Source organism: Bison bison, unplaced genomic scaffold (assembly GCF_000754665.1).
Source record: "Bison bison bison isolate TAMUID 2011002044 unplaced genomic scaffold, Bison_UMD1.0 scf7180017864043, whole genome shotgun sequence".
Lineage (NCBI taxonomy): Eukaryota > Metazoa > Chordata > Mammalia > Artiodactyla > Bovidae > Bison > Bison bison.
Window position 1 is genome coordinate 9,365,042 of NW_011494615.1, and position 11,838 is coordinate 9,376,879.

Consider the following 11,838-nt stretch of genomic DNA (forward strand, 5'->3'; position numbering starts at 1 on the left):
CCCCGCCTCAGTGCCTTTCTGAGAACCATGCGCACCTGTGACTGGGGCGTGGCCAGGCCCCCCCAGGCTTGCCCTCACCTCCCCTGCACCCACAGTCCATCCTGAGGCCCCAAGAAGGGAGACACATCTTTAATTCAGGTGTCTGTCACCTTTCACACTGTAAAATAAACATAAACACGAAAACTACCAAACAGCCTAATAAGGACAAACACCCCTGCCCAGGAAAACCAACAGGACACGCTGACCATCCCAGAGGCTCCCACGTCCCCTCATCCATCACTACCCCTCGTGCCACCAAAGTGTCCTCTCTCCCCCTTGTATGCATCACGTCCTTGAGTGACTTTATGTGGATTTGTCACCAAAGGGGGTGTCCCTGGGCTGGTAACAGATTTCCCTTTTGGAGGATGGTGTTGGGATTTATCCAGACCCCCGGTGGATATATCCTGCAGCCCTGCCTCCTTTCTCTGTCCTCACCTGCCCTCGCCTGGCCTCTTTTTATGCTTCTGCTTTCGTGCTCTATGCTGCCCTATGATTCCCTTCTCCCACAGCCTCCTGGCTGGCGTTCTCTGCATTCCCATTCCTGACTGCCTGGTTCCTTCTAGGGAGCAGCCCTTGGACATTCTGGTGAGTCAATTTCTCCACCTCCTTCCCCTGTACACACCTGGAGTAACTTGTTTCTTCTTTGATTTCTGGAAAATTCATTGCCTCCTTTAAGACCTAAGTCCAAGTTCCTTTTTTTTTTTAACATTTATTTTTATTAATCTGGCTGTACCAAGCCTCAGTTTTGGCATGTGGGATCTTCAGTCTTCGTTACAGCACACAGGCTCTTTACTTGTGACATGTGGGATCTAGTTCCCTGACCAGGGATTGAACCCGGGCCCCCTGCATTGGGAGAACAGAGTCTTAGCCCCTGGGCCACCAGGAAAGTCCCAGAGGTCACTTGTATTTGCCCTTCCCTGCCTCTCTCCACAGACTCACTTTCCTTTCTTCTCTGTCCTCTAAGAATATCTTAGCTGATTAATTTAGCTGAGCTTATCTTAGCTTACCTCTGTGTTCTCCTGATGCCATGGTAGCACTTTGCTCAAGGGTCAGACTTCTTGGCTGGCAGGGTCACAGTTGCTCAGCATACAGAAGGTGGCCAGTAAGTGTCTCTTGAGTTAACAAGGACTGTAAAGCCCTACGCTAAGTCTTCATAATGAGAGATTGTATGCAGTGAGAGCTCACAAAAATAATAAATTGGGAGTGGGCAGAAGCAAGCATATTTTTAGCCGTAATTGTCAAGTAACAAACCCACAGGATACATGAAAAATATAGTTAGAGAAAAGGGGGTGAGAGGACTGTGGGTAGAAAGAAGATAAAATAATGCTTTAATGGGGACACACATTCTGAACAAGGAGAATAATTTTTTCTTTTTTTTAATTAAATGGTATTTGATAGTTCAGGAAAATCCTTAAAAATATGTCAACCACTTCTCTTTTTTCAGACAATGACAGTAATAAATGCATAATGGTTAACAAGTATTGAAACAGCAAAAAAGGGTATGAAATGAAAAAGGTTTTCTGTTCCACTTTGCCCTTACACCACTTGCCTAGTTTTCTAGCATCTTTTAAAGAAAATTCCCAAGTACTTTCTTAGAACGTTATAAAGTACTTCAAATATTTACCTTCCAGTAGGGAGAGGGTGGTTCAGAGAGGACTTTGGCATCAGTCAGATCTGGGCTCTAACCCACTGCTTATTCCCTGTTTGACCCCACCAGAGGCAAATTTCCTCTAAAATCTTGAGCTAAACTTTGGTTTCACTTCTTCGGAATCTTGAGGATGAAAATAGTTCCCCTTCTTTTCCTCGGGCTCATTCTCCTTAATGTTGTTGATGTTTAATCTCTTGGATCATTGGATTGAAAGTCAGAAAAGTGGGTCTTATCCTTTTCAGTCATGAAGCGTTTCTGTGATCTTGGGCGGGACCTCCAGCCTCTTCTCTGTGTGACCTCGGGCAGCCCCAGGCCCCTCGGGTCTGAGCCCTTCACCTCTAGTGCCCACTCCAGCAGCACATATACTGAAACTGGAACGATAGGGATTAGTATGGCCCCTGAGCAGGGTTGAGCGTAGTTGTTTCTATTAGATGCTCCTTCGGGCTCCAAAGTCTCCTGGCTCCGTAGGTCAGTGATGATGGATTTTAGGAAGCCAATCTCCGTCTGTGTTTTTTTTTTCTGCTTGTTTGTTTTTCCTCTAGAACCTGGAACATACATACACCCAGACCCTAAAATCCTTCTCAAAACCTGGGAAAGCAAATTTTTCCTTACCTCGGAAGGTGCTGGGGAGTGAATGAATTAAGCTAGAACCTCTTTGAACTCTCCACTGTGGGAGAAAGGTGATATGAAAGAGAAACCACGGCTTATTATTTTTAAAAATAGCCTAAAGGGAGATCAGACGGCCTGCAGCAATCTACTGCAGCCAGAGCTTTCTTCTCTCAGCCACCCTGCCCCTTGATTTCACCTCTAGGGAGCACTCAGGAAGGAATGGTTCTGTGGCCGAGGGTGACAGCAGAAGAGAAGATGAGTGGCCCTTCTGGAAGCTTTATGTCACTTTATGTTCCCTGGAGTGTGCAGAGGGCATGTTGCAAAAAGACATGTTTAAATCAATACCTGGGTTATCTTTTGCAGGCCTCACAGTGATTTAGGTTTTTTAAATATATGTAATGCCGTATTTCTAGCATGCTGGGAGACAGAGCGTGTGCTGGGCTCTTCCTGACGAAATACGATAAATCACAGAGCCGTAATAGAGATGTGAAATGGGCACCGAGCAGAAAACAAGCAGGCAGAGATGAACACTTCCAAAGTGTCATCATCTCTTTCAGTTTTCTAAATGAAATTGGGTTTTCCCATTGAGCTTAAAATAGAGTTTCCCATCTCTAGCTAACACAAGCTCTCCATGGTGGGTGGGTGGGGAGGGGGAGCAAGTGTGGAGGAGAAAGAGGGGGGGACTGGAGAGAGGGGAAGGCTGGAGAGAAGAAAGTGTCTTTTAGTAAATCTTTTTTTTTTAAACATTAGATTTTAAAACATTATTCATGCATTTATCTGACTGCAGCATGTAGATCTTTGATCTTCAGTGTGGCTTGCAAACTCTTAATTGTTGTATGTAGGCTGTAGTTCCCTGACTGAGAGCAAACCTGAGCCCCTTGCGTTGGGAGCGTGGAGTCTTAGCCACTGGACCATCAGGGAAGCCCTCCTTTTTGTAACTCTTATGCAGTGTGCAGTTGGAAATCGAGTTGGCCCGTCACAAGCTGCATCAAACTCATTTCCAAAAACTCCTGCAAGCACTACACAAGAAAGGAACTCCAAATAAACAATGAGATTATGAAAAGGTGCCTACCATAATTAAAGGTGCCTACCACTGGGAAATGGAAATTTTAATGACAAAAGCTACTCTTTCATCCCTATTGTTGCTGTTTGGATGCTGAGTTATATCCAACTCTTGTGTGACCCCATGGACTACAGCCCACCAGGTTCCTCTGTCCATGGGATTTCTCTGGCAAGAACACTGCAGTGGTTGCCATTTTCTTCCCCTTTAGCATGGCTAAAATGAAGAGGACTAACCATGCCAAATGTGGGTGAGGATGTGGAGCCATGGGAACTCTCCTTCAGAGTTGAGAGGAGTCCACACTGGTTAAAAGTGACTTTGCACAGATTTTCTTGGAATATCGCCTTTAGGTGTATTAAAGTTAAACACAGGCTTAGCCTATGGCCTAAGCAATTCCGCTAAAGGCATGTGTAAGGCTGTTCATATCATCTTTATTCTTAACAGCCCGAACAGGAAATAACCCAAATGCCCATTCACAGTATAAATGTTCAATGAATTGCAATACATTTACACACCACATAACGATAGGAAAAAACAAAGCACTGCCATATGCAACAGTATGGACGACCCTATCAAATGGAATGTTGAGTAAAGCCGGCCAGATTCAGGAGAGCTTGTATTGTGCGACTTCATTATACGAAGTTCAGAAATAAGCAAAGTGAATCTGTGCTGCTAGAAATAAGGCCTGTGGTTGCTTTGGGAGAATGGTACTGATTCGGAGAGACATGAGGGAGCCTTCTGGGATGTTGGAAAGGATCTGCATCTCAACTGAAGTGGTGGTTACACATGGGTAAGCATATGTAAGAGTTATTAAGTTTTATACTTTACGTTTGTGCTTACTGTCAATCAAAAAGAAAAAAAAAACCCATCTGGCTTTAGATGACTGCAAATTGAGTCTACTGGTGTTTTCTGGGAAAAGGAGACTTCCCCGTGTGGTCCCATAGTGCTATGAGCATTTGAGGCTGGGAGTATTAAATTTCATGTCTGAATCCTCAATATCTTAACATGTGATGTGCCCACTGAAGCCCTTGGCTAAATATTTAGCCCTGACTTCTGCTCTTGTTGGGTACCTGGGCTGAAGAGAAGTTGACTTTTGCCATGTTCCTTCTTTTTAGAAAATGAATAGTTTTATTTCTCAAATTGTGTTCTTCTTACAGCATCAAGAAAAGGATGGGGCTGCCCAAAATGCTCTTGGTCTGATCATGTATAAAATAAGATGGAGGGTGAAACCCCCCGCCCCTTTCACTGAAGGCAGTGTTTTACATTAGAGGAATGTGGACTTCCAGAATTGCACAGTTTAGAGATGGCAATCTGCCACTCCCAGCTTCGTAGCTCAGGCCATTGTTTTGCCTCTGGGTCTAAGTGAGGTCAGTGATATTTACTTTGTTGTCTTGTGAGATGGATTAAACTTCTAATGTTGGAGAGGCAGTTGGCATATGAGCCTAGTATCCAGTAGGTGCACAATCAGTGCAGATTCTCTCGCCTATTTTGTTTCCACAATCAGCATCAACATGCTTGGTGACATGACTGAATTTCTCCCCTGCAGCTTCATAGGCCACCTCCCAATTGTATGGACACTTCCACTCTGAAATCAGGCTCATTATCTTGCCTGTGTAATGCAGAAAACAACTCCCAGCTGCTCTCTGAGAATTACCAACATTCGTCATGAAGGATAAAGAATCCTTTTAAGATTATGATGAGAGGAGAGAAATCTGAAGGCAAAATTCTATCTTTCCATACCTCTGCACGCACTTCTTCAGCGATGTTTTATCTGTCCACCTTATGTCACCCCAAATCATTTATTGGACACTTTGAGGGGCGTCCACTCCAGTATCCTTGCCTGGAGACTCCCAGGGACGGGAGCCTGGTGGGCTGCCGTCTATGGGGTTGCACAGAGTTGGACACGACTGACGTGACTTAGCGGCAGCAGCAGCCATGAACTGAAATCGCATGCATAAAACATGCCCCCAGGGCTTCCCGGGTGGCTTAGTGGTAAAGAAACCGCCTGCTATTGCAGGAGACACGGGTTCGATCCCTGATCTAGGAAGATTCCACAAACTGCAGAGCAACCAAACCCGTGAGCCACAACTCTTGAGCCTGTGCTGTAGAGACTGGGATCCACAACCAATGAGCCCACAAGCCTCAACTACCGAAGTCCACGCGCCCTAGAGCCCGTCCTCTGCAATAAGAGACGCCAACACAGTGAGAAGCAACTGGAGAGTAGACCACATTCCCTGCAACTAGAGAAATGTCAATGCAGCAACGAAGACCTAGCTTAGCCAAAAATAAATAGATTAATTAAAATTATATATGTTAAAAAAAACCTGCCCCCAAACCACCATGATGAACAGATTTAAATCTACACTTCTGCCAACTGAGCTTCAAAATCCTTTCCCCATGATTTCCTCGGACCTCCCCAAAGATCAATAGGAAGTTGTTAAAATGAAATTAGGTAGAAGAAATGGCCTGCTACTTTAATTTGAGGGGAAACGGAAACATTAAGCCACGTGTAATCACAAGGTCAATCGTCCTGAGTTTGAATGCTTTTCATTCTAATGAAGGTCAAGGAAGTAAAGTCACAGACATGGAAGGAAATGGGAATTTCATGTTAATGGCTGTTGAGGATGATGCAGGTCCTCTCAGGCCCGAAGGTGGAAGAATAAAGTAAGGTAACGATTTGTGAAGGTTATTGAACAGTGAAATGTTTCAACTTTCATTTTCTCAACTCCCTCCAAACTTTTTTCTTAGCCCATAACTGTGTATAGACAAACATTTCCCAAATTTTTCCTTATAGAAAACATGCTCTGCTATGTGTTCAGTGAAACGAACATCCCATGGACAAGGACATTTGGTCATCCTAGCCTACTTTGCCTCTTTCTTGGAGAGTAAGAAATTCCCTGTGTTGTTAAACTGGTCTTTCTTCAAATGGTTTTGAATCCTGGAGTCTATTTTAAGAGGAAAGGTCCATGAAGTACAATTTGAGAAATGTTGGTGTAGATATATGGTATCAGTGACTAAAATTTAACACTGAAAGTGTCTTTTCCCACAAATGTCACTCTCATATAGTACTTGGATTTCTAGAGCATTGATGAAACCTATTCCATTAAAATTAGGAACTGGTTCAATTTCTATGCAATTATATTATCTCTACAACATGAAGTCTATTGTCAATTCCATATGAAATCTACCATTTCCTCTCTCTATTCACTTTGATTAATTCTAATATTCAAAATTCAGTTATGTAAACAAAAAGAGGTGGTATTTGCCAATGTTGTTTCCCTTTGGAAGTATCTTCATTATGAACACAGGCTCTTATGCCTTTTGCACATGTTATATCCATGTCAGTATACACATATCTGCTCCAGAATGTTTACTTTTCATCTGGATTTCTTTTTTAAAATTTATTGTTAATTGGAGAATAATTGCTTTCCAATATTGTGTTGGCTTCTGCCATACAATGCTGTGAATCAGCCACAAGGTCACGTACATCCCCTCCCTCTTGAACCTCTCTCCCACCCCCTACCCCATCCCACCCTTCTAGGTCATCACAGAACACCAGGTTGAACTCCCCATGCCCACTGAGATTTCTGCTGTGGATTCCTGACATAGTAATAGGCTTATGGCTTTACAGTCAGAGTAATAGGGGTTTGAATTTAAGCTCTGACCCAAGTTATCCTAATTCTTAGTATCAGCTTTCCCATCTTTAAAGTCTGGATATGAAAACTTACCTTACACAGTCTCTGTAAGAATTCCATGAGATTCTCTCCATCAGACAGTTTGACATCATCCTCCAGGGCACATATGTAACTGCTTTATAAATGGTTTCACTGCCCTTTCCATAGTTGGAGTTGATGACCTTTGAAAATGCATCCCTCTCATCCTAATTATCTAATATCTAACTCACACTTTGAATCGAGGTTGTTTTCTGTGCAAACAGCCATGACTGAGTACATTCCACCATGGTATGTAACTGACAAAGGGTAGCTTAGGTTTGGGGATTCCCTGGCAGCCCAGTGGTTAGGACTCCGTACTGCTGTGGGTGAGGGTTCAGTCTCTGGTTGGGAAACTAAGATGCCACAAGCTGCGAGGCCAAAAAAAAAAAAAGGTAGCTTAGATTTGTTTCCTGCTCTTAATGTTTTTTACCACTCTGTGGGTATGCTTTTTAGAAGTGATCTTGGCCCTAAGTCATAGGTCAATATTGTTTTTTTAATGCTGCTGGTTCTGTTTATTTATTTTCATTTCATGTATTTATTTATTTTGGCTGTGCTGGATCTTTGATGCTGCGTGTGGATTTTCTCTAGTTACAGTGACCAGGAGCTATTCTTTGTTGTGGTGCATGGGCTTCTCAATAAGGTAGCTTCTCTTGTTGCAAAGCACAGGTTCTAGTCTCCAGGGCTTCGGCAGTTGCAACACATGGGCTCAGTAGTTGCCACTCACAGGCTTACTTGCCCTGAGTCATGTGGGATCATCCTGGACTAGGAATCGAACCCATGTCCCCTAACCACTAGACCACCAGGGAAGTCTCCATGGGTGAATACTGACTGTCATGTTTATCTGCGGCAGGATGCCAGGTCCCTTTCATCTGCAGCCTTTGCTTCTTCCATCTCAATGCTGAAGGTGCAGCTGACAAACATTGGTTTCAGTTTTCTGATGGAAAAATGCAAATCTGAAGGAAGTAAAAGAACACAGACTTCACACTTCAAATTGTAACCTGCTGCCTGAAGGAACAATCCTGATGCTTATCAGAGGTTTATTCCATCCACTCATCTTTTCAGGGCAGAGCTCTAAACTGTAACAGTGGCTTGGTTACCAAGTCAATTGGCTTGAAATAGGTTTTCAATAGTGAATTTGAATTGAACTGGGTTTCTTGCTGCCTCTTTAACTTAGGGAAGACTGAAAATATATCTGTTCTGTAGAATGTTTGACTCAAAAACTTTAAAGACTGGAAATGCACGTGGACTGTGCATGTGTGTGCGCCTGCGGGTGTCTCTAAGTGTGGTTGAGATGGGGAGGGATGTTTGTAGGTGTGAATGAATATTTGTGCACTTTGAGAAAGGCAGGCACACTTATTTTGGGTGGAGATTGAGTTTACTGGTTTGACTGAAAGATTATTGTACCACAAAAAGGCTTTCAACTTTCCTGATTCTCCCAGTTAGAACTGTCTTTCAGAAGGCTAGGAAAGGCCATATTTCTTTCCTTTTTGTCAGAATTGGAAAGGTAGGAATTTGTCGATACATGACATTTTCTTGAAGAAAAAGTGCTGTCCGCTGACCAAGAAACCCGGTATCAAAGTACTATGATTAATCTGTGGAAAGATTATCAATAGAGTTTTCTGAAAGTTCTTTGAGTTCTCTTTGTAATTATTTTTCCTTGAAGGATGAAGGAAGGAGAACAAAGGTTGTCTTCACGAGAACCATTAGAACTGTTACATGAAATCTACCTCAAAGAGGTCACCCTTGACTCAAAACCAAAACTGTTTCAGCCAATGTAGGAGAAAGTCTCAGTGGTTGAGAAAACTACATATTTTAAGAAAGGGACAACAAGATGTCCCTTGTCTACTATAAATTTGAACTTGACCTTATTCTTTTGTGTCAGCCTCAGAACAGTGGCGGTAGGGCACTCACCCACTGGCAACTGTAAAACTCTTTGCTGTTGTTCAGTCTCTAAGTCATTTCCAACTCTTTGTGACCCCGTGTTCATGGGGTTCTTGAGCCAAGAATACCGGAGTGGTTTGCCATTCCCTCCTCTGGTGGACCACGTGTTGTCAGAATTCTCCGCTATGACCCGCCCATCTTGGGTGGCCCTGCCTGGCTCATAGCTTCACTGAGTTACATAAACCCCTTGGCCATGACAAGACTGTGATCCACGAAGGGGCTAGAACTCTTACACCTTCCAAAAGATCTTGTTCTTTTGGATTTTTTTTTTATTTTGGATTTTGATTACATGTCTCAGATCAGAGTTTCTCAGCCTCCACACTACTGACATTTGAGGCCAAGCGTCCATTGGTGGGGAGTGGTCCTGGTATTGTATGATGTTTACAGCATCCTTGACCTCACCCCTCAAGATGCCAGCAGCCCCCTGTCACCCACTCACTTCCTCCTTGCTCCCACCCCCCAAATCTGCTCCCACTTAGCTGTGACAACCACACATGTGTCCAGACAATACCATTATATCCCTTGGCAGGAAACTCAGCCCTGGCTAAAAGTCACTGTCTCAGCATGTAGTGTGTGGTGCTCTGTGATGGAGAAGTGGGGTGAAATGGAAGATTGGGATTGACATATATACACTACAATGTGTAAAACATAGTTAGTGGGAAGACAGAAGAAGCAAGAACTACAATTCCACAGCCTCCAGAATGAAAACCACAGTCACAGAAAGCTAGTTAAAGTGATAACATGGATCACAGTCTTGTGTAACTCCGTGAAGCTATGAGCCACGCCATTCAAGAACCACCCAGGATGGACAGATTATAGTGGAGAGTTCTGACAAAACATGGTCCACTGGAGAAGGGAATGGCAAACCACTACGGTATTCTTGCCCCAAGAACCCCATGAACAGTATGAAAGGCAAAAAGATAGGACACCAGAAGATGAGCTCCCGAAGTTGGTAGCTAGTGAGAACTTGCTGTATAACACAGGGAGCTCAGCTCAGTGCTCTGTGATGACCTGGGCAGAGGGGGATGGGAGTGGGTGGGAAGGAGGTCCAAGATGGGGGGGGGGATATGCTTCCCTGGTGGCTTAGACAGCAAAGAATCCACCTGCAATGTGGGAGACTTGGGTTCCATCCTTGGGTTGGGAAGATCCCCTGGAGAAGGGAATGGCTATCTCCTCCAGTATTCTTGCCTGGAGAATCCCATGGACAGAGGAGCCTGGTGGGCTACAGTCCATGGGGGTTGCAAAGAGTCAGACACGACTGAGCGACTTTCACTTTAAGTGGCTGATTCACTTTGTTGTACACCAGAAACTAACAACATTGTAAACAACTATACCCCTGTTTTTTTTTTAACATAGTATTTGGAGGATTAATTCAGATAGATACATATAGCAGTTTATTCTTTCTAATTATTGAGTAATATTTTCTTATATGAAAACACCACAATTTGCTATTCCATTTTCTTATTGATGGATAGTGGTTTTGGTTTTTGGCTGTCATAAATAAAACTGCTGTGGACATGCTTATTCAAGTCTTGTTGTGAGCCTGGTTTTATTTTCTTGGCTAAATAATTAGGAGTGTGAATTTCCGAGTTACATTGTGCGTGTGGGTTTAACTCTATGAGAAATCCCAACTAAATTTCCAAAATGGGGGAAATATATTTTCAACATCACCAACAATCTCAGTCAATATTTCATAGTGATAGGGCAATGAAAATAGTTGGCTGTTAAGTCAAGACTTAAAGAAACTCTCACTTTGGGAGAGGACTCCTAACCTCAGAAATGAAAAGCATGGGTGTAAGTTTCCCATAAGTGAAAATGGGGAAAATGTATCTGGCCTGATCATCAGAGGATTGCCAGACAGGATATGTTCTGGCTAAAAGCCACCAGGTTATCAATCCCACACTTGCTTTCTAAGCTTATTTGAGATGGAGCTCATTTCTTTCTGGGTCCAGTAAAATCATGAAAACTCTAGGAAACTTTTGAAATGGTATCTGTTAGGATTACTGAAGCCCTAGGAAGCTATGGAATTTGAAACCCCTGAAAAGGATAGTATATGCAAGGGGAAAAAAAGATTAAATTCATGAGTTTTGCACTTGGGAGCTTCTTTTTGATGAAAGAGTTTTAAATAGTTTTGAAATCATTGTACTTTGTTTTGTCTGTTCTTCAACGCATTAAAAGCTTTTAGAAGAATCATCCATACAACATTGGTAATTGCAGTTTAAACTGTATGAGGGAATTAAATTCTTCAAACTTGTAATCAATGAGTAAATGCTTAAGAATAAAAGGCTTTCAAAATGTCCTTCATTAGGTATATGAGTTTAATGAATTGAGCATTAAACAAAATACAAATACAAGTGCCTTTTCCTTTCTATACACAAAAGCCCCATGGACATCAAAGAGAGAGGCTGATACTCTTTTAATTCCTGGAGTTATTACACTGTGTCTCCCTGAATAAGATAAGGCAGTTTGGTGCTGCTGCTGCTAAGTTGCCTCAGTCATGTCTGACCCTGTGCAACTCCATAGACGGCAGCCCACCAGGCTCCCCTGTCCCTGGGGTTCTCCAGGCAAGAACACTGGAGTGGGTTGCCATTTCCTTCTCCAATGCATGAAAGTGAAAAGTGAAAGTGAAGTCACTCAGTTGTGTCCAACTCTTAGAGACCTCATGGACTGCAGCCTACAAGGCTTCTCCGTCCATGGGATTCTCCAGGCAAGAGTACTGGAGTAAGGCAGTTGAGCCAGTAGTAATTAGGCATCTACTTCCATAGAGTGGGTCTTAGGAGCTAATTAGTCAATGAGAAATAAGTCTTTCATTCTGGTACAACAGCCTT